Source organism: Bactrocera tryoni, chromosome 4 (assembly GCF_016617805.1).
Source record: "Bactrocera tryoni isolate S06 chromosome 4, CSIRO_BtryS06_freeze2, whole genome shotgun sequence".
Classification (NCBI taxonomy): domain Eukaryota; kingdom Metazoa; phylum Arthropoda; class Insecta; order Diptera; family Tephritidae; genus Bactrocera; species Bactrocera tryoni.
In genome coordinates this window covers 75,209,294-75,231,132 of record NC_052502.1, presented here as the reverse complement: position 1 = coordinate 75,231,132, position 21,839 = coordinate 75,209,294, and the positions used below count along the sequence as shown (strand labels likewise).

The 21,839-nt window shown below is 33.9% G+C and overlaps 2 long non-coding RNA genes across 2 annotated transcripts in view; one reads left to right on the top strand and one right to left on the bottom strand.

Moving 5' to 3' along the window:
• Nucleotides 1–295: 295 nt before the first annotated feature.
• Nucleotides 296–3,205, bottom strand: LOC120773552. Its single transcript, XR_005705184.1, has 3 exons — nt 2,883–3,205; nt 659–806; nt 296–593 (listed from the first exon to the last, which is right to left on the bottom strand). It is a non-coding gene; the product is annotated as an uncharacterized LOC120773552 (long non-coding RNA).
• A 418-nt stretch (nt 3,206–3,623) lies between these two features.
• The window catches only part of LOC120773551, a 65,485-nt gene continuing 47,269 nt past the window's right edge, over nt 3,624–21,839 (top strand). Inside the window, exons 1-2 of the long non-coding RNA XR_005705183.1 lie at nt 3,624–4,224; nt 6,329–8,369. This is a non-coding gene — a long non-coding RNA (uncharacterized LOC120773551). The remainder of the gene's footprint in view (nt 4,225–6,328; nt 8,370–21,839) is intronic.

Below are 21,839 nucleotides of genomic sequence, written 5' to 3'. Positions count from 1 at the left end.
AAGAGGGTTTCAGAGCAGTTCACTGCGAGCCATAAGATTTCTCGAACTGGGTCGTGATATAAAGCTTGATTCTAGGATTCAAAGCTGGTGTCTAGTTTGGTAGGTGGACAAAACGGGTCGTGATGTAAAGCTTGATTCTGGGATTCAAAGCTAATGTCTAGTCTGGTAGGCGGACCAAATGGTTTGTTCACAAGAGAAGTTATAGACACTTTGGTGTTTATATAAAATAGTATAGTACATGAGCTAGTTTTCTACATTCACGAACCTAAATCTAAACCACAAATGTTTTCTCTTAGTACTATATAGTTTTAATACTTGGTATGTATATATCTTTTCCGACCCTTGGCAGCCCTAAATACATTACTATGTACTAAATGTATCCAATAAGCTCTTCGCTCTGTTTTTGAGCTCAGCAATGCACGCACCGGCAATGCAGTTGCTTTTCATATCGTTTTATTTGCGCTCTTCTCTTATCACTCTGTGTTCTTTTCTCTCGCTCTTTCAATACTGCGTACACCTCGATGTAAAATCGATAATATAGGTGCATGCTGCACTTTGCAGGACTTTTTTCCCTCGAAATAAAATTACGTTTTCTAGGTACACGTAATAAATGGAACAGGATTGTACTTAATATAGCTGTAAATATATATAAATATACCGTTATATAATGCGATTGGGATGCCGCTGCATTGCTCCGCATCCGGCGCCTAACCACTCGCCCGCTCGCTCATCCACGAAGGCGCTGACGACGCGTGGATTTTGTTAATGATGTGGAGGATTTAGATATTAAGCAATATTTACTGTGGCTGTCCAAAGTTCCCGGATTTATAGATAAACGTGTAAAATGTAGAAAAATCCTCAAACATAAATAGGCTAAATGGAAAGGATGAGCATCAAAAGCAGACGCAAAGGAGAGCAAACGCTACTATAGATTAGATATGTAGTCGAGTTGATGTTGTAATGCTTGTCGTCGTAGTTGATTTGAAAATGTGATTTATTGCAAAAGCTTGAAGTGTATAATGGGCTAGAAAAGTAGGTGAGCTCCCATGGAGGGAGTGAGCGCGAGTGTGCTTTTAAGGGATGTAAATCGAGAGTGTGCTGATGGTAGTGGTAGGGTGGAGTGTTAGAAATAATTTTATGCAGGCAATGGAAACGTTTAATATGCTTGAATTCGTTATGCTTGACAGCTGATTTAAAAAATAATTAAGGCAATCGATTGGATCTTGTTTGAAAAGCAGATTGAGCTGATTGAGCAATTTGATTGATTGACGTACGCGTATTTTTTAATACCTAAAAAGCATATACCTTGAATATTAAAGACAAAAATCGTTAAAAAATCACCAAACTACCTAAAAATAATGATTGCACCTTTGTTGACGTATGTTTTTTGTTTTTACTGCTTGTGATCGTTATAATTGAATTGTAAGATGTGTTAAATAATGATTGAAGCCATGCTTGAAGCTGAGCTTTTTGTATAAACATTATTTTTCATTAAAAAATTACTCAAAGCTTGTTTCTTGAATATGCAAGATTGATTGCTGTCCTGTCAAATAACGTTAAATCGTTATGCTTGAACTGTAGGATGTGTTAAATAATGATTGAAGACATAATTGAAGCTGAATTTTTTGCATAAACGTTATTTTTCATTAAAACATTATTCAAGCATTAAGTTTAATATGCAAAATTGATTACTGTCGTGCTTGAAACTACTGCTCAATCAATATTAAACCTAAACATTTTCGGAGCAGGAAATCCCAAACATAGAACATATTTTAACCCAATGTACTTGTTAAAAGGCTGACTGATTGCTGCCATGCTTGAAAACGCTATTCAATCAATATTAAATCTCAATATTTTCTCTACGGGAAATCCCTAGCATACAATAAATTTGAACCCTATGCGTTTGTTATAATTTATGACCTAAGAATTTCAATTTTTTAAATAATTTATGAACTATAAAGTATACTTAAATGATTGATTATATGATTGAAGCGCAATTAGTAATATTTTTTGTTTTTGGAAATAAAAATTTAATTGTATAAAATAAAATAATAAATATGTAATTGATTTACTATACTACTAAGTACTGATCCAGAATGTCCAATAACTACAAGGTACTGATTGTTGCCGTGCTTGATTGTTAAAAAGCTAATAATAAATCAAAGACAAAAGTTCCAATGACATAGTTTAAGCTCTTAGCGTGATTTGAAAGGCTTTTTTGAATTTTTGTAATCATATAAATGATTGATGCTTTGATTGAAGACCCATATCCTATTAATAAATGCAAGCAAATCAGTTGTAATGATATAGTTTAAGCTCTTAGCGCAATTTGAAAGACTTTTTTGGTTTTTTGTAATCATATAAATGATTGATGCTTTGATTGAAGATCCATATTATATTAACTAATGCAAGCAAATGATATAATTTAAGCTCTTAGCGAAATTCTGGGAAACTTTTTTAATTTTTTGTAATCATATAAGTGATTGATGCTATGATTGAATGCTCATATTGCTTTTAAATTCGTTTGTATTCTGAAAAATACTCCTCGATTTCAAAACACATAACTGCTTCTCCGAAATTATTGTTCTAAATTTCTAATTACTGGTACAATTGTGATTGATGCAATGCTTGTTTATGGAAAAAAAGTAGAATCATATAAAATGTATGTGCAAACTTGAAGACATAGTTTTTTTTAGGATCAATTTGCAATTGAAACTTTTCTTTTTTGCCACAACCGATTTCTCTTTAATTTTGTTTTGCAACTACTCATACAATCGTATTACATATTTTGTATTTATGTACGCTTGCAGCTATAAATTCTTATCTACAAATGCATGCATACATACTATTGTTTTCTATTTACGAAAATGTTCTGCATTTACCGCCACACTACTCTGCCACCACCCTCACCGCAACGCTGCTACTTGCAACCCGGCCGGCTTTCCCGGTCTGAGCCAGTCCCGACTGCTGCACCAGTGACCCGACAATGCATATGGCTCCTGCACTGCTGCTATTGTTGCGCTGACAAGCTACCTGGCCGGCTGCTGGCTGCCTGGCTGCAGGAAAAAGCTCCTGAGCTTTTGCGTGCTTTCGCCTAATTTCTAGCGGCGTCGACCATTTGCAGTCCGCTTTGTGCAGCAAGCAGAATTGCATACTTTACGGCCCGCTACACACACAAATAAACACGCAAATCAGTTGCCTGGAACCTGGCAAAAGACAACTGCAACAACAATCGGCTGATGCCGACACCGCCGACTGCATTAGGCTGCGCTGCCGCTGGCTTTGCAATTCGTTGCGATTCGTTACAACACTCGTCGTGCTTGGTGGCGCTCGTCGCTGAGCCTTCGTCGTCGTCGTGGTCGTCGTCTTCGCCTACGATTGCGAATTCGAATTTTTCGGTTTCTCAACAAATGACATGTTGTGGCAGCTAGCCGTTGGCACAAACAGCTCCTTCAGTACGAGTACGAGTGCGGTCTTCGACGTATCCAAAAGCAAACGCGGCTCTTTTTTAAGCGCGTTTTGTATTATTCTACTCATATAATTTATAATTTGCGTCGCTATATGATTTCTCCTTGTTTCGTAGAACAACAACAACAAATAAACAAACAAGAATAACGGTAAACAACAGGCAGCAAAGGTTACTGAAACGACAGCAGCAGCAGCAAGCGCAGCAGCCGGTGCAGCAAAGTGAATCGTATAAGCAATTCTTCTATTGTCGGCAAGATTTTCATTTTGCGCGAACATTTCAAGTATTCCAAAAAATTCAAAATCCAATAGCCGGTGGCTGAACGGCAAATCACGATCTGGCAGGTGCGTGCAAAACAGTAAGCAAACCAATAACAACCGTTAGTTTGAGCAACATTACGTTTCAGCGTCGTAGCAGCCACACACACTTCCAAGTTGTCAAAATCATTCATGCAATCTTCACAATTCTTCAAGTTTTGAGTCATTAAACAAAAGCTCCAAACTTAATTTGGCAACTTTTCAAAGTTTTTTTGGAAAATTTGTTGCGCTTTAACGGCATCTCAGTTGGCCTTCCACCATTGTATGCATATCTCGGCTGAAACGCCGAAATTTTTCAAAACAACAACACCAACACAGCGTCAGTATTGAAGCATCAATCGAGCGTAATTCGCGTAAAGTCATCTGAGAATTCCAGCGTGAAGATTTTATCGTTGAACAGCTGTTCAGCTTATACTTTTGCCAACAACGGCTCTAAACGGGGTAAGTGCTTGAGAGGCTTGCATGTGAGTTTGTGGTGTGGGGTGTGGCACTATGTATACAACGAATAATATATATACTTGTGTGTGTATGCGGAGAGAAGTTACTATCCCATTGAAAAATAGTTCCAACTTTTTTTTTTAACAGAAATCTTTTTGAAGTTAGAGTTCTGTCTTCTGTGCGTTATTATGTGCCTTCATTGAATATGAAAGCAAATCCCACTATTTTCACTTATAATATGTTTTTCCTTCTAAAGTATTATATTTGAATGATGGAGTTTTAGTTTTTTTTTCTAATATTTTTCTATAATCCCGTTGAATTTTAGCATTTTTAGATTTTTCATAAAAAATATCGAATATCGAAATTCTTTCGATTAAGTTTTTTTTATTTTTTTAAATATATTTTTTAAGTGCCTATTTTATATACTTTAATATTTTATATACATATTATTAAATATTTTTTAAATTATATTTTATAATCATATTGAATTTTAACGTTATTTGATTTTGGTATAAAAATATCAAATATTATATATATTCGTCATTTTGGTGTTTGTTTCTTTTCGTCTTTTGTTAAAAAGCTTTTTTATATCATTTTTATAATTGCATTGAATTTAAAAATGCTGCGATTTTTTTTTTATCAAAATATAGAATTATATTCGTGCTCCCATGATTTTTTAAAATATTTTTTTAATACTTTTTTTTATTTATTTATTTATTTTTTTTTTTTAATTTATTATTTTTTTTTATTTATTATTTTTTTAATTTATTATTTTTTTTTAAATTTATTTTTTTAATAGTTTTTAGCATCTTATTGAATTTTTGTATTTTTTCTTTAAACAAATTTTGATTAAATTGTCAATTCGTACCTTCGTTTATATGTTTTTTAAAATTACTTTTGTATTGAATTTTAGATTTTTTTGTAAAAAAAATCTTTCTATTAATAAATTTTGCATTCGATGCTCGCTTTTCTATCGATTGTGTGATATTTTCTAATTCTCCCATAGAAAATTGGTAAAGTCCTACATTTTGCCAATATCCGGAAGTAAAACATTCTTTCCGTTCGATGAATGCACTTTTTTATTTCGCCTTTCCAAAATTTTCGTACATTTTTACATTTTTTTCATAAGTTTACAGTCGAAGGAAAAACGATATAATAGAAACCACTCATATTGAAACAAAATTTGAGTTTTGGTTATAATTTATTACCTATTGGTTATTATATCTGCCAGCGATATTCGAATTTTTCTGATGATACGTTGTTTTGCATTTTAGGTGACGATATATAGGTCAGTCACAGAAATTTTTTTAGTATAGATTTTGAAGTATGTTGGTTGAAATTGTCTCTAAATTTTTTTTATTTCTCCTTTCGTTTTTTTCATTTCAAAGGATTATTTTAGTTCTCTTAACAAAAAATGATTGTGGAGTTCTGTTGAGCTCGTTTCAAAAAATATATTTCGTCATCCAAAATGCAAAACAACGTATCAATACATCATATTGCATATATGTATGCATGCATCAAATTTTAAGATTTCGCTACCAGATATAACCAATATATAACCAATGTATAACTAATATATAACCGTTCATCATAACCAATTTATAACCAAAACTCAAATTTTGTTTCAGACAGCGCCCCCATCCTTCGCCTGTAAGGTTATGACAAATGATGTTATGCTATTTTGCAATTTAGGTGACGATTTGCTTTTCATCCATTGATATTAAATTCTGATTTTTCAAAAAAAAAAAAAAATGTTACTATTACTCTTTTACAAATCAGCACGTTGTCTATTGATTTTTTTTTACAATTTTATTGTTATATACATATATATACTATATAAATTATATTTTTCAATTTCTTCGATTAGCTAAGTTTTTTCATCGATTGGATGAATTTCTGATTTTCTTAAAAAAAAAAATAAATAAATTTTGTCTCACTCTGCCAAAACAGCGAAATATTTATAAATATTATTTTCTCCATTTTGAATTTTTTATTACATTTGATTATAGCTTTTCGTCTTTGTCAATCCCGTTATGTATTTCATTCATTATTTTACTTATATCAAAAGCTCCCACACACAATTTTTAACTCTCTCGCTCTCTTTCAGCTGCTTGATTATACGATCCACTGAGCAATCAACAGCAAAAAGCTAAAGAGCAAACGAAAGAGAAAAAAGCAATCATTAAGCGAAAGTGATATATCTACGAATATCAAAACAATCATAAAGCAAATGAAGAATTCGTGAACATTTTTGCACAAATACTTTTAAAAAGGCATTACTAATCGATATATTTTCATATATATCGATAATTAAACATTTCAAAATATTTTACGATATTTTCCTAGAAGTCAAACATCTTCGGTTGTTCTTATATGATTTCTTGAAACAGCCAAGCGTCAAGCGAATAAAAATCACTGACATTAAAAGTTAGCATTCCAAATACATACGCGAGCAAGAGCGAAGGAGAGAGTGCACAAAGGCGAGAGTATATAAAGGTGACAACAAAATAGCGAACGAGTTTCCTAGTTGTGAATTCAAAGTGATTTAAATTTATAGAAAAAGCGAAGCGAAAATTAAAAAAAACCTATTATTTGTTCGCCAAAAGACAAAGCGCACCAGCGAAAGCTCAATAAAAAGCTGCCAAGCTTAAAAGCTATAGAGTGATTTGCGCCCATAAAAGAAGAGTGAAATTATAACGGCAGTCATTATCAACGCAATAGAAAAGCAATTTAGTACGGTATCATTAAAACAGTAACAATAAGAACAACAAAAAATCTAAAAAATTTAAATAATTTAAAAATAAAAACATTTACATAGCAAATATACTACTATCACTACTACTACTACTACTACTCTACTACTATTTCTACTACCAAAAGTAAGCAAGCTTGCGTGCCGCCCGTAAATAGTCGGAGCTGGCGCAGCGTTGCATTTCAAGCGCAAGCTATACACGAACTGACCACGTACAGTGTTTGCAGTATTATTACGTAAATATTAAAATACCAGAAAGTAATTAATAATAAATAATAAAAATTTGTAACGATTTTTTCGGTGTTTGTGTATGTTTGTACTTTTCATAGCGCCTAAAAATATACTACAATACATAGCATATTTGAACATTAAAGAATTTATTCCACGAAAAGTACGCAACGAAAGCGTTGAATGTCTCGTAAGTCAAATAGGTGTACAAGTTTTCTATAAAAATACAAAAAAAATATTACAAAAACAAAAGGGAAAATCATTGTATGGATGTCTAAGATTTTAATGGCATAAAAACGGAACTGATTTTATATATACATATATATGTAATAACAGTTATACTAGAAAAAAGACTAAAATATATAAACAAATACTAGAAAATTAAAAAAAAGAAACCATATTTTAAACACCAAAAGTGTTGTAAACAAGATTTTAGACGAAAGTGAAAACTTTTCGAAAACAAGCGTACTTCCAACGACTACAAAAGACGACGAATACAGCCACGTTATTACTGTGTGTGAGTGCGCGCAAATAAATCGGTTAACATTAGCAGCTTAAAAAGGCCAAATTTAAACTTTTTAAACGAATAATATTTACAAAAAGAAGTCGTCGTGTAACGCAAACCGCCAATGCGACAAGTGATTATCGCACATTAAATAGAAAGAAGTGATTTCAGCGTATGAGTGAACATTTTTTAATGATTTCAAATATTTTAAACTTTTTCAAAAATTACGTCAAATTTACGCCAACAAATAATTGACTTCAACAAGTACGTAAATAGACGAAAATAATATTTTAAACATATATGCTTTAAGCTTACTAAAAACCTAAATGAAAACTGCATGCAAACACGAAAAATAAACTTACAGTGAAATTGGCAACATAGCAAGTGGTGTGCAAGCGCGCTATACAAAAACGGCAACAGTGTGTATCGAAACTTGTGAAAGGAGCCGAGGAGTAAGCTAAGTAAAGCAAGCGATTTTGTTTGTGTGAAAATTGGCAACGTAGAGAGAGAGTGGTGAGCAAAATTGCAACTGGACAGCCTGTAAAGTGATTTTATATACCAACTATACAAATAAATGAACTTATTTACTAATAAATAGCAACACAACAAAACAACTGAAGCAAAGCAGCAAAAGTGTAGCAGTCGACGTGAAAAAATATTGGGGTAAGTGCGAATCCGTCACACTTTTTATTAACAAATACTGAATATTTTCAAACTTTATATCACTTCTGCTATATTTCTCGATAAAAATTGTATATTTCCTACACCACATAAGACATATTTCCTTGTATATAATATTTAAAGGACCTCGGTGTCACCTGGTGTTAAACTTTTACATTTGTTTTCTTATATCCAAGCACGACTTAATCCCCACCCTTACCCGTCTTCATTCGTTGCGCAAGAAAACTGCTAATTTCTTTCTCTCCTATTTGCTCACAATCTTCTACAAATCTTGTGTGCATAATTTTGCTATTAACAGCATTCCATTTTTGCATTATATACTACTAAGGAACATAGGCATAGGAAGAATTGAGTTGAATTTCATTTCCTTAGCGTATAAATTAACGTAATAAATGTGCTGGTCAAAGCTGCAGATGTCAAACGCATTCGTTGACGGAATATTTTAAGCGCCCACGCAAATGCAACGTTATTTGTACAAAGGAGCGAGCGTTGTCAGTAAAAAATAGTGCAGAGTTACTGAAAACTACAGTTAATTAGAAGTTGCTGGAGAAGCTTGTAGAAAATAGAACGATAAAACCGGACCTTTTTTTCGGAACTTTTTCTTGTACACTCATATAAGCGGATGGCAATCAGTTACGACAAATATGTAACTGTTGAACGAAAAATGTAGCGCTTCTAATATGCTTTGTTGCCAAATTAAATTTCTGTCTGCAATGTAGTATGATCATTTTATGTCAGTGCAGTTTGAGAAGCAAGTCTTTGTTACTTTGCTGCACGTATGCAATTGTTCGAAGAAGAATATTTGTGTTGCTGTTAACTTAGCATCATTTGTTTTAAATTGCTAGTTTGCGCTCTGCTATGTTGCCAAATTTCATTTTAAGAATTTTGCGTACAAAATATTTTATAACTATCTTTATTAAAAACAGTTTTTCCGGCCTTTCTAATAACCTTTGAAATAACTAAGAGATAACGGGTTACTAGTCACTTAGAGCCTCAGAAACTTAAACATTTTCTATTGAAACTTTACATTATGCGGGGTTATTTTACTGGGAGCTTTAGTAAATGAATATTCGAAGTATATCTTTTATAACGCCATCTATTATTTATGTTGCTAACTACTAAGTTCCAACACAAAAAGTGTAGAAAAGGGAGGCTTAAGATCTTTAAACAAATGCTGTCAAACAACCTAACCTAACCTCGAACTTTGTAATATAATTTGACTTAACTTAAATTTTTCTGAGTAAAGTTTATATTTAAATGAGGTTATTTAACGTGTTCTTGATTTAATCTGACTTCACTTTAAATAACTTAACCTAAAATACATAATTTAACTTAGCTTAACCACCTTTTAGGTTAATCTAACATAACGTCACTTAACTTAACATAACACAGCAACACTTAGTTTAACTTCACTTAACATAACATCACTTAACTTAACTTAACTTTGCTGTACTTAACATAACATAACTTAACGTAACTTAACTTTGCTGAATTTAACGTAACATAACTTAACTTAATTTAACTTAACTTAAAGTAACTTAACTTAAGGTAACATAACTTAACCTCGCTTAATATAACAACGCATTTAACTTAACCCACAATACCTCAATTTCAACTGAGATGATGCATTGAGTGATTCTGCTTTTTATAATGATATTTTCTAGATTTAATGCAATGCTTAAGTTAGGTATACAAAATTCAGAAATTCTTATTCAATAAATTTTCAACAAGAAATATAATTTGCACACACTAGACAATACAGAACAGAAAATGTGTATGTGTCTACATTTAGAAAGAAAAAAATATATAATAAGATCCGAACAAAGGGCTCTCTGAAAGTTTCACTTGCGTATATGTATAACTGTAAATGCTTTTCGTTTAGCAAAAGCATTTATAAGCTTGTATTCCGAACATTTCCGGTTGTTTAAGGCGTCGCCGGCTTTTTGCCACGGTGTGAGCACAAACCATTTCTTTCTTGCCTTTTTCAGTTGTTGCGTTACACACACACATGTGACATGAGTAGTTGTGGGTGCGGATGTGTGCGTGTTGGTCTGTGAGGGCAAACGAGCATTGACTACTTGGCCGCCTGCTTGACTTCTGCACGTGCAACATGTAACAAAAACAACATGGATGAGCGTATAAATGCAAAGTGAAAGAACCTAATATAATTTTAGGCGCTTAACAATAGCTAACGCTACTTGCAGTGCTGTGGGTGTAATTGTAGCCGAGGAATGGCAATAAAGACGGTGAATTCGTGCGAAGCTAAACAGAAATTGGCCTGTTTCCAGCCTTGCCAATGCGGCTGTGTTTGTTGATTTCCTTTGTTGTTGTTGTCGCATGCTTGAAAAGGCAAAATATTTACACCTCTCGAGCGCTCAAGTTCTCAAGCAGTTCAAAAGAGCTGGCAGGCATCAAAAGCGTACGAAAAAAGCGCAAAACGGAAAGTATGAAAAGACATGAGATGCAAAATGCGCTGCTGGGTGTGAGTGTGTGCAGTGTATTTTTCTTTTTTGCATATGCATGTGTGTGTTTGTGTATCTTTAGGGGAGTGTATGAGTGCACATTAGGCAAGCAGTCGAGGACTTATTGCTCACTTAAATGTATGCAAGCAAAAATGTGCAAATTTATTGATTGAAGGTAAGGCAAACACACAAACTACTGTGGAAACGCCCGAAAGCAGGCTAAGATGCTTAGCAAGCGAACACTATGAAAGAAGTTGATTACTAAAAAGCATTGACCAGCAGGCGGCGCAAACCAGCAAAGGATATATAATTAATTAAAAAAAGATAATGACATAAAAATGCAATTAACACGCTGCCAGCGGCGGACGGACGCTGCAACGAAGGTAAAATGAGGCGCGGCAGCGCAAAGCAAACTTGCACAAGGCACAGCAACCAACGCATACCAGCAGCAAGCTATACAACAACAGCTATAATATAATATACATACAACAACAACAATAATATAATATGATTACCCACGTCCGCAAGCGTCTGCACCGCGCCTGCCGTTGCCGTTGCCACTGCAGTGTGGTGAAAGTGTATAATTTGCATATGTCAACACTGTTGTGACGGTGGACGCGCGCAACGCGGGGTAACAGTGACGAATTCGTGCATGAAAGGACAATGGAAATGCATTAAATGACATAAGCGGGCTTCGATAGCGCACAAGCAAACGCATATACACACACACATATATGCATGTATATATGTATGTACAAAAGTGATATAAGAGCGCTTTTCATTTGCTCTCATATAAAATTACACACATATTAACAGTTATATATAGTATGTGTGTGTGCTAAGTAAGTAGCGCTGTTGTTTGTCAAACAGGATGTGCGGCTGGTCGTTGCCTGAGTTGCTTGGGTTGCTTGCCTAGCTGTTGGCTTGGTCAGAGAAAGGCCTTTCGTGTATGTGTGTGTGTACATGTTAGAGCTCTTCTGTAATGTTTGTTGGTAAAATAATTATAATTGATTTGCTCACAAGATGCGCTGCAGCGCATGAGCTAAGTGTGAAGTGAGGCAGTGACAGCGGCCAATGTGGACACAAATGGGAGTAGAAGTGGCAAAGCCACTCAGATTGTAGGGCCGCCTTGGGCAATAATCCATGTCAAATTTCGTGAAGATATCTCGTCTAATAAAACAGGTTTCCATACAAGAGCTTGAATTTGATTGGTCAGTTTGTATGGCAGCTATATGCTATAGTGATGCGATTGGAACAATTTGTGCGGAGATTGTAGAGTTGCCTTGGCTAATAGTCTATGCCAAATTTCGTCAAGATATCTCGTCAAATAAAAAAGTTTTTCATACAAGAGAATGAATTTGATCGGTCAGTTTGTATGGCAGCTATATGCTATAGTAATCCGATCTAAACAATATATTCTCAGATCGTAGTGGTGCCTTGGATAATAATCCATGCCAAATTTCGTCAAGATATCTCGTCAAATAAAAAAGTTTTCCCTACAGGAACTTGATTTTGATCGGTCAGTTTGTATGACAGCTATATGCTATAGTAGTCCAATCTGAATGACATATTCACAGCATGTAGCGATGCCTTAAGCAATAATCTATGCCAAATTTCGTGAAGATATCTCGTAAAGTAAAAAAGGTTTCCATACAGGAACTTGATTTTGACTGGTCAGATTGTATGGCAGTCATATGCTATAGTGGGCCTTACTGAAAGAATTTGTTCGGAAATTTTAGCCTTGACTTTGACAATAATATATGCCAAATTTCAAAAAGATATGTCGTCAATTGAAAAATTTTCCCTAAAGAATTTGTTTTTTTTTCGACCAGTTTGTATGACAGCTGTATGCTTTAGCATACTCGGAAAAAGTAGCCTTATCTTCAACAATATTTTATGCCAAATTTCGTCAAGATATCTTGTCAATTAAACGAGTTTTCCCTAGAGGAGCTTAATTTTGATCGGTGAGTTTGTATGGCAAATTTATGCTATAATGGTCCGATATCGGTGAGAGAAAAGTGCGTTTGCAAAATTTCAGTTCGATAACTCAAAAACTGAGAGATAGGCGTGAGTTAAGGATTTTGTGGAATTTTTCCTACTGGGTAGCCATATTCACTACTGTCTATAAATAAAAAATGTACATTGCTATTGTTGTTGTACCGGCAATGCAATAATGGTCAGTCAGAGATCACAGATATACGGGCAACAAAAGCGAAATATGAAATAAAAAAGTTGAAAACAACAATAAGAACAATAACATGCATGTAATAAGATAAAAATGCAATAATAAATGGAAAATACGAAATGTAGTTGGATGAAGTGGAGGTTGCCATCGCCAGTGCCAGCTAGAACAACGAAACACTGTCGTCAATAAATGGTGTTGGGTCAGGGAAGATGCCAGCTGCTGAGAGCCGGCAGGGGGGAAGCTGAAAATACGGAAACGCCATTTTGCCAAACTGGAAAAACGAGCGGAAGTTGAAAATCGATTGGCAAGGCTAACTGTGAAGGAAAGCAGGCGAAAGGGCCTGGTGATGTAGAGAGCAGCTACAAACGCTCAGCGTTAGCTAGAGCAGCTGAAAATTGGAAATGGTGCAGAAGTGGAAGCAGATTTCAAAATGGAACAGTGGAAAGAGGGTGGAAGCGGCTGTGCGCTGGGCGGAAATGCAATAGCCGGGAATAACGAGAATGCTGCAGTGAAGCGAGAACAGTTAGCAGGCCAAGAGTGGAAGGGAAGCATAGTGGAGGCGAGAGGTGGGATAGTGGTGGCAGCGCAGTGCATAGCGAAGCCTTGTGGCTGCGAGCTGCATGTGAAATATTGTGCTGCAGTTGCTTTGTTGTAGATGTGGTTAGCTTTCTGCTTTGCCGAGCGTGTATATGAAAACGTATGTGTGTGTATGTGTGCATATACATATATGTGCTTTGATTCACTAAATGTGTGCTTCTGACTGTATCTCTACTTGACCAAGCCGAAATGTTCGGTTAGCATGCGGGTTGCTCTGCACATACATATGTATATACAAACACGAGCGCATGGATATATACATAATCAACTACAGTTACATGTATGCGTGTTTAAACTGTAAAAAAAAGTCGCACTTCCACTTGCAATTTGTAATTTAATTTCGGTTTGGTTTGAAAAGTTCAAAGTGCAAACGCTCTAAAGTAAACAAATGTGCACACATGCTCAGCAGTATATATGTATATGTGCCATATGTATTACTTGTGTATGTATGTATGTGTATGCACTTTATTTGCTCAACTTAATTTTAATCAATTTTTGTATGGTTGCTTGTTGTTTGTGGCTGCTGTAAAGCACGTTAAAATAGTTAAATTTATTTAATTTGACGAAATAGTCGAAAATTTAGCATATCCGCAGGCGTTAACTTTAATTTAAGTGTAGAAAAAAGCTTTAGAGTAGATAAAACAGGACAAACAACTTTTGTAGCCTTCAATATATAGAGCTATGCGTTTTCATATCACCAAATTCAGAGGAAAAAATTAACAGAATTGTCAAACATTTTTAATTCGAAATTTTTTTATAAAAAGTTATATCCTGTATATATAAAATAATGCAGTGCAATGCTTATCGATAAACTTGCTCTGCTTTTAAAAGCATATTTAGTGAAAATTTCAAAACTTAAAGCCTATCTACAGGCGCTTGCTCTGTTTAATAGACTTTGACTTAAAAATGTAATACAAATTAGCCTTTAATTAAGAAAATGTACTTGCTAAAAGAAAACTTAGTATTTACAAATAACAATTCAATATTTTTTTTTAATTTCATTAACTTATAACAAACAGTTTCTTGTTTTGCTTGTTTTATGCGCTCGCAACCACATCAAATATTGCACCTAAAATCTCGAAATTCGCTGCTGACGGTTTTAAAACCATTTAAATCTTTAATATGGCGAAATTTTACGTTGTAAAGAAGCCTACCACCAGGCGTGCTTCTGATTTTATGACAGTGCCTTTGCGTTTTTTCGCAATATGACAGAAAATTTTTACTGCTTGCAATGTGTAATAAATTCATACATCTTTTGGAAGTTTTACATGATAAAGATAAAAACTTTGCTAAAATAATAAAATGGTAACCATAAAAATGCAGTTACTTTGCGCTCAAAAAGCAATAACTTTGATTTTATTGACTTTTAATGTAAGAATATTGAAAATTCATCTTAATATCTAGCTATAAAAGCGATTACGGCAAAGAAATATTACAAAGTTATAAAAAAAATTTTAAATTTGTTCAAGTTTTCTGAAATATTTTTACAATTTATTTTTGTAATTTTTGGCTGAATTTTGATACTGATATTTATTAAGATCAATACTGAAACAGTTAAGTTAAATTGTCACGTCAATAAACAACTGAAAAATATAAAAAAATTAGTGCTTCAAAAAAAAAAGAAGCATAGCAACAGGCGCATTATATGCTATTGTTAACAACGTTGCTATTTTGTTGCATATGTGCGTTATTTAGTATATATTTGGTATATTTGCATATACTTATGTAGTTTAAAGCTTGAAAATCGAATATTAAATTTTTGTAAAAAATTTAAAATTTTTGCAAAATAAAATTTTTGATTCATTTTATATTTGTAACGATGCTGCTCTTTATAAAATTCAATACTGAAGCGCCTACTTTAAATTATTAGTTCAAAAACCAGCTCAAAAATATAACAAATTGAGTTTTTCGAAAATATAAGCATAACTACAGGCGATACATATTTAATTGCTAATAACTTTAGTTTTTTGATGATCATGTGCGTGATATTTTGTATATTTGTAGTTTAATGCTTGAATTGTTTAATAAAATTACAAGTTTATGGAAAAGTACAATAATTTCTTAAGCAAAACAGGTGTTGTTGGCTTTAGCTTGCTGCTTTTTTTGTTTGATTTCTTTGAATATTGTACAACTTTGATTAAAATGTGATTTGTTTTTTATGGCTGGTATACTTAAAGAGCTACGGAAAAGGTTAGGCTGTGTTTTAGACGCCTTTTGATATACTTGTGCTATATGCAGCATACCATCAGGCGCTTGTTTTTGATGTAAATAGTAAGGAGCTGTTTATTAGTGTTTAAAAGCTTGAAAATATAGTAAATAGATGCAAAAATTATGGTAATGGTTCATTATTATTTTTTTTTAAAGAGTTATTATTTTCTTTTTCAAAAAAAAAAAATGTAAAAAATAAAAAAAAAATTGTTTATTTCTACAAAAAATAAAGAAGAATTTAACTACATTTTTTTTGTTAATTTTTCAAAAAAAAACACCTTAAAGTCCAAACTAAACATACATACATATATATTTTTTTCCTAACAAATCTTCGAAAAATTTATAAAATTTGAAAAAGCTTGAGAAAGCAAACAAATAATAACAAAATTTCAGAAAAATAGCAAATCTTCAAAAAATTTATAAAATTTGGAAAAGCTACATATATTTATTTTTTTTTTCATAAAAAATCTTAAAAAAAATGTTTAGCTTAAATTCTAGTCACCTGCAAGATCAAACTTCCATATTGCTTTTCTAATCGAATTTCGTCTGAAAAATAACAATTTATTTTAGTGCTTTATCTTGTTAAAAGCACGAGTATGCTCACTAACACTAACAGAGCGCACAGCAGCAAGTTACTATTTAAGCATGCAATAGCAAGCAAAAAATAGCGTACTAAGCCCTAGCGACGCCACATGCATACATACACACACACACTTTATATGTCTCTTGTGAAAAAGCAGCAACAACAACAAAGGCAAATAATCATAAAAATGGATTGCAAACGTGTTTGCTGTCGAGCTGCAGCTTCCAGCTCGCTCGTTGCTTGAGCCTCTGTGCTGCTGCAAAGCAACCAAATTTTGTTATTCATCGGGCAAAAATTCAATACACCTGTGCATTGTTGTTGCCCAAACGGGGGAGTGTGTAAATGAAAAAACATGTCGTTTTTGTTGTAGTAATAACTTTTTTAATTCCCACATGCGTAGCTAGGAAGCGCTGCCAACAAGCAGCTTCCGCACGGCGTTGCCAACTCGCCTGCCATCTTCACTTCAGCGCCCGTAAAGCGCCTGTCGGACGCATGCCAACGGAATATTTTTCTGTTGGCAGTAAATTTTTGTTTTTGCGCATCTCGAGAATGTCCTTTACCGTTACGACAACAGCAACTACAAACTCAAATAGCCAAGCGTCCAAAGTAAAGTGAAAATTTTTTCACGAGAAAGGGTGCAAAATAGTGCTGTGTGCGTGTATGCGTGTGTGTCGTCACGAAAATCAACTGTCGCCCACGCCACCGACGTACACTCGTGCAAGCAAAGCAAATAAAATTAAGTCGAGAAATTGAATTTCAAAGTTTCACATTTACAATGCGCTTTGTGCGCGGCTCCAATGGCTACCGCGCGTTGTCTACCGCGCGCCGCTCATGTTTTATTTATGCTGTCGCTTTGCTTTGCTTAGCCTTGTTTTTTTTTCAATTTACTTACACACTTTGTGCGCGCACAGTCTCCAGTTTCGCGTTCCGTGCAAATAAATAGAAAAGTTTCGTGCCGCCTCCTGCCGCACGCTGTCACAAAATACCACAAATCTTAGAGGCCGCACTACAGTGCCCGCGCTATGTGTGTGTACTTAATGCGCAGCACTCAAACTTAGCCGCATACAGGCGCGGTAACTCACTCAATCAACCGCTATCAGTGCTGACTTATACCCTCAACGCCCACTCGAAGCAACACCCCTTGCTTGCCCTTAGCAGCGCACATTTTTTCTCGCCTTCAATGAGTGGTTTCTGCTGCTGCGGCGGCCTCTTAATGCTTCCTCCTTTAAGTGCGCTTACCACTTACATTGTTATTAAATCCGTGCCCCGCTCATTGAAATTCCTTTTACCCAGAAAATGCTCGCCAATTTTGAACATTTTTATTTTATTTACAAGCTTTTTTCGTCACTTCGTCTATGTGCGCCAAATTGCCACATACAATGTGAGAATTACTCAGCGCCAAGGCGTGGAATTCGCTGAAAAATATACGGCGGCAGCTTTTAAGCGCTCCATGGTTAAATGTTGTTAAAGTGAGTCAGGGAGCAATTGAAGCTATTTTTGCTCAAGGGTAACTGATATTCGACTTGATCGCAGTCGCTAGTTGCATTAGGGAAGTGTGTGAACAAAAAGCGGTAGTAAAGCTGTTTTGACAAGCAAATGACGCATGACGCATGACAGCTGACAAGCAAATCTACAAGTAGCAAGGAGTTTATAGACTTTTAAACACTTTTTAGAGATAAATATATTAAGAATATACACACCAAATGCTTGACAGCATATATGACAAATGACAACATGAACTAAAATTAAAAAAAAAGTTTTTGAATTACAGCAATTTAGGCAAAAAAAAAAAAAAAATAACTACATATAATATTTTATATACTTCTTGGCAGTTCAAATTAATGACAATATGATCGTAATGTAGTAAGCAACAAGCGTGACAAATGACAAGCCTTTGACAGCTACACATTTACTGCAAATAACTTTTTCAAATGACAACAGCTTACAAAAAATGTTATTACAGGCATAAAGATAAAATTCGGCCAGCATTTAGTGGCATGAGCTCAATAAATGCTATGCAAAATATTTAATTGACTTTATTAAATAGTAGCTGACAGCTGGGTTATGACATGACATGTGAATAAAATAGTCAAATACAAATTTTTTCCGAAAATAAAGTATAGAAATTTCTACACAAAGAAAAAATCGAAACATAAAATAGATAAAAAAAGTGGCCAAAAATTTGTATAAATACTGTTGTAAAATAACTGACAGCCAAAATATTACATAACAGCTGACAGATGACTAAAATAGTTAAGCGGGAGCAAGCATCCAAAAAAATTGAGGACCGAAGTTGCTATTAAGTAAAAATTTAGATAAAAACAAAATTTTGTCAAAAAATATCCATTGACTTTTCGGTATAATAAGTGACAGCTTTGACATGACATGACAAGTGCCAGGCAACATACGGCAGAATTTCTTATTATGTAAAACAAATCGGTTAAAGGAATTGTGTGCAAAAACTTCTATTGACCTTTCTCTAAAATAAGTGACAGCCGAGTTATGACATGACTAATGACAAGTAATTATAGATATGATACTAGCTTCAAAGGGTGTTGTTAATTTTCAATTAATTACTTCAAAAACTATCACAGAAAATATGTAGAATTTAATATTTTAGTGGATCGTTGAAGTATGACATGACAAATGACAAATCTTTGTATTTAATTAAAACACCCAGTTCAGGGATAATCAATAACTAAATTATTTCAAGTATATAGTGTAAATTTTTATGTTACTTGTGACTTTAAAAATACGACAGGGCAAGTGACAAAGGAAAAGTGAGATGGCAGTTGACAAATAAATGTTTATAACCTAATTTTCTAGTTGATGGAGGAAAACAAGTTAGATTTCATTGATTTGAAGTATAGCGTGCTGATTTTTATATTTAATATGACTTACGAAATATGACAGGGCAAGTGACAACGAAAACGTGACAAATGACAGTTGACAAATAAGTGCTTATAATATAATTTGCTCGTTGGTTGACCACAAGCAGTTAAAATTTAAGTTAATTATATTGATTTTTTAAGTTTTTAGCAATCTTGGAAAAATTACAGCACATGTGGCATCGGAAAAGTGACCGATGACAGCTGACAAATTTTGTTTTTTTATATAAATTGCTCGTTGACTGACCAAAAACATACTAATTAAATAGTTTCAAGTATTTTCTGTTGAGTCTTATGTTAGAGGTGACCTCATTATTATTGTCCAGTCTTGAGTCAAAGTGACAAATGACAGTGGACAAATTACTATTTTTCGTATAATTCACACCTTGACTGAGCAAAAAACAAACCAACACATAAAATTTGGCAACTAAAGTAAATTTAAAAAAAAATTCCAAAGTGTTTTATAAAAAAATTCTCGAAATTATTAAAAATACCTTTACTTTTGTATTTTTTTTTTAATTTTTGCACGTTTCTTCCCTGTGCAGTACTTTTCCACTTTCTGCCTTGCTTTTTAGCGCACTTTACAAATCTGTAAATCGATTTAAATATTAAACAGATTTATGAAATGTATATACCTGTGTATATATATTATGTATATATATAAAGCCAATTACGGTTAACTAAGCAACTTCGCTTCAACTTTTATCTGCCTGCCAAATTCCATCTACTTTATTGCCGGATATGTCAACCTAAAGCCACTGTAAATGAATTGCTTTTTCCACATTGTATAGAAGTGTGAGTGTATAAATGTGTGTGTGGCATACATATATATGATGATACATATATATGCATGTAGTTGTGTTAGTGTGTCAGCTAGCGCTTACATTGTCTACGCTATTAAGTTTGTAAATCAAAGTTTTTGACAGCAACAAAACAAAGCAGCGCAAATAGACAAATACAAAGGCACGCACATGAATGTGAATACACACACACATATATGTACATGGCATACAATTTCCATGTAAAATATCAGATATCAAACAGTACAAACAATATAAGCGCAGATTTAACCATACGAAAATACAGAGTTTATGCAAATAAGACAACTTTTATAGCAGCAAGTGTGTGTGTGTGTGTTTGTGTAGACAATATTAGATAATACAACTATAAACTTACTATGGCATATGGCAACACTCTGGCAGGAAAATTTTTTGCACTTTTGTTTCTTCCACCCAACTGCAAAGTCTAATTTTCTAATTTTGTGCTCGAAAAGTTTTTGCTATAAATATGATTATGCTTATGTTTATGTAAATATTATGTCAGTGTGTGTGTAAATTTATATTGTTATAGTTAGTACATAAATCTAAGTTATTCAGTAATCTTACCCAAGTGGTAAATATAAGGCATTTTTGTCTAATTCTCAAGTTATCATTACCAAATTCTTGACAAACTCCTTTATACCTAGTATTTCCCCTGAAGTCACATTTTACTGAATTTTCAGAGCGTTCGTATAGTAAATTACTCCAGATAAGTCATATCAATATTGAGCCTAAAGTTATTAAATCAAAATGCCTTCCATACTTTGTTGAGATTTCCCAAAACACCTAATATTGGGTAGTCGAAAAAGTCTTTTCGTATTTCTAATCAAACTTCTACTTTTTTATATTTATAATGAACTTTAATGAACCAAATATGTACCATTTTGGTCGACTACTTTTTGCCATTTTTCCGCTAGAGTAGCTCAGTGTAAAACTTTTCTGTTTTCGCGGCGAAAAACTGCGACAAGTAATTTTCACAGGTTTCTCTTGGAGCCAACTTTACTCCATTAAGGGATTTCTGCATTGAATGAAACAAATGGTATTCCGATGGTGTAAGGTCAGGGCTATTTGGTGCATGCATCAAAACTTCCCAGTCAAGCTCTCCCAGTTTTTGTCGAGTCATCAAAGATGTGTGTGGTCTTGCGTTGTCCTGATGGAAGACGACGTTGTTGTTGGCTTCAATCTCATCAGTTGTTGACAGTAAATGTAGCATCAATCGTTCGACAGGCTGAAGCAGCTCATAGTGGATGATTCATTTCCAATCCCACCAAACACTCAGTATAACCTTTCGAGGCGTCAATACTGGCTTTGTGACCATTTGTTTAGCTTCACCATGCTTGGACCATGTTATTTTGCGCACATTATTGTCGTATTTGATTCATTTTTCGTCTCCTGTTACCATTCGCTTCAGAAATGGTTCGATTTCATTGCTAACCGTCATTTTAACCAGTGGTTAAACTAAAGTATGATAATTAGCCACAAAAGCTAACTCTAACTAATTGTGCTAGCATAATATTTTTGCACTAACCGTCACTTTAACCGTCGGTTAAATACACATTTTGTTTAGAAACGCTTAAAATTTGCCGTTTTTAATATACAATTAGTTTTGATTTGAACTTTTCTCTTTTCTATCTTACGCTAAATGCTGTCATTGTAGTTAACCACTGGTTAACAAGTCAGTCTGCCACCATAACTACTTCACTGGGTATCC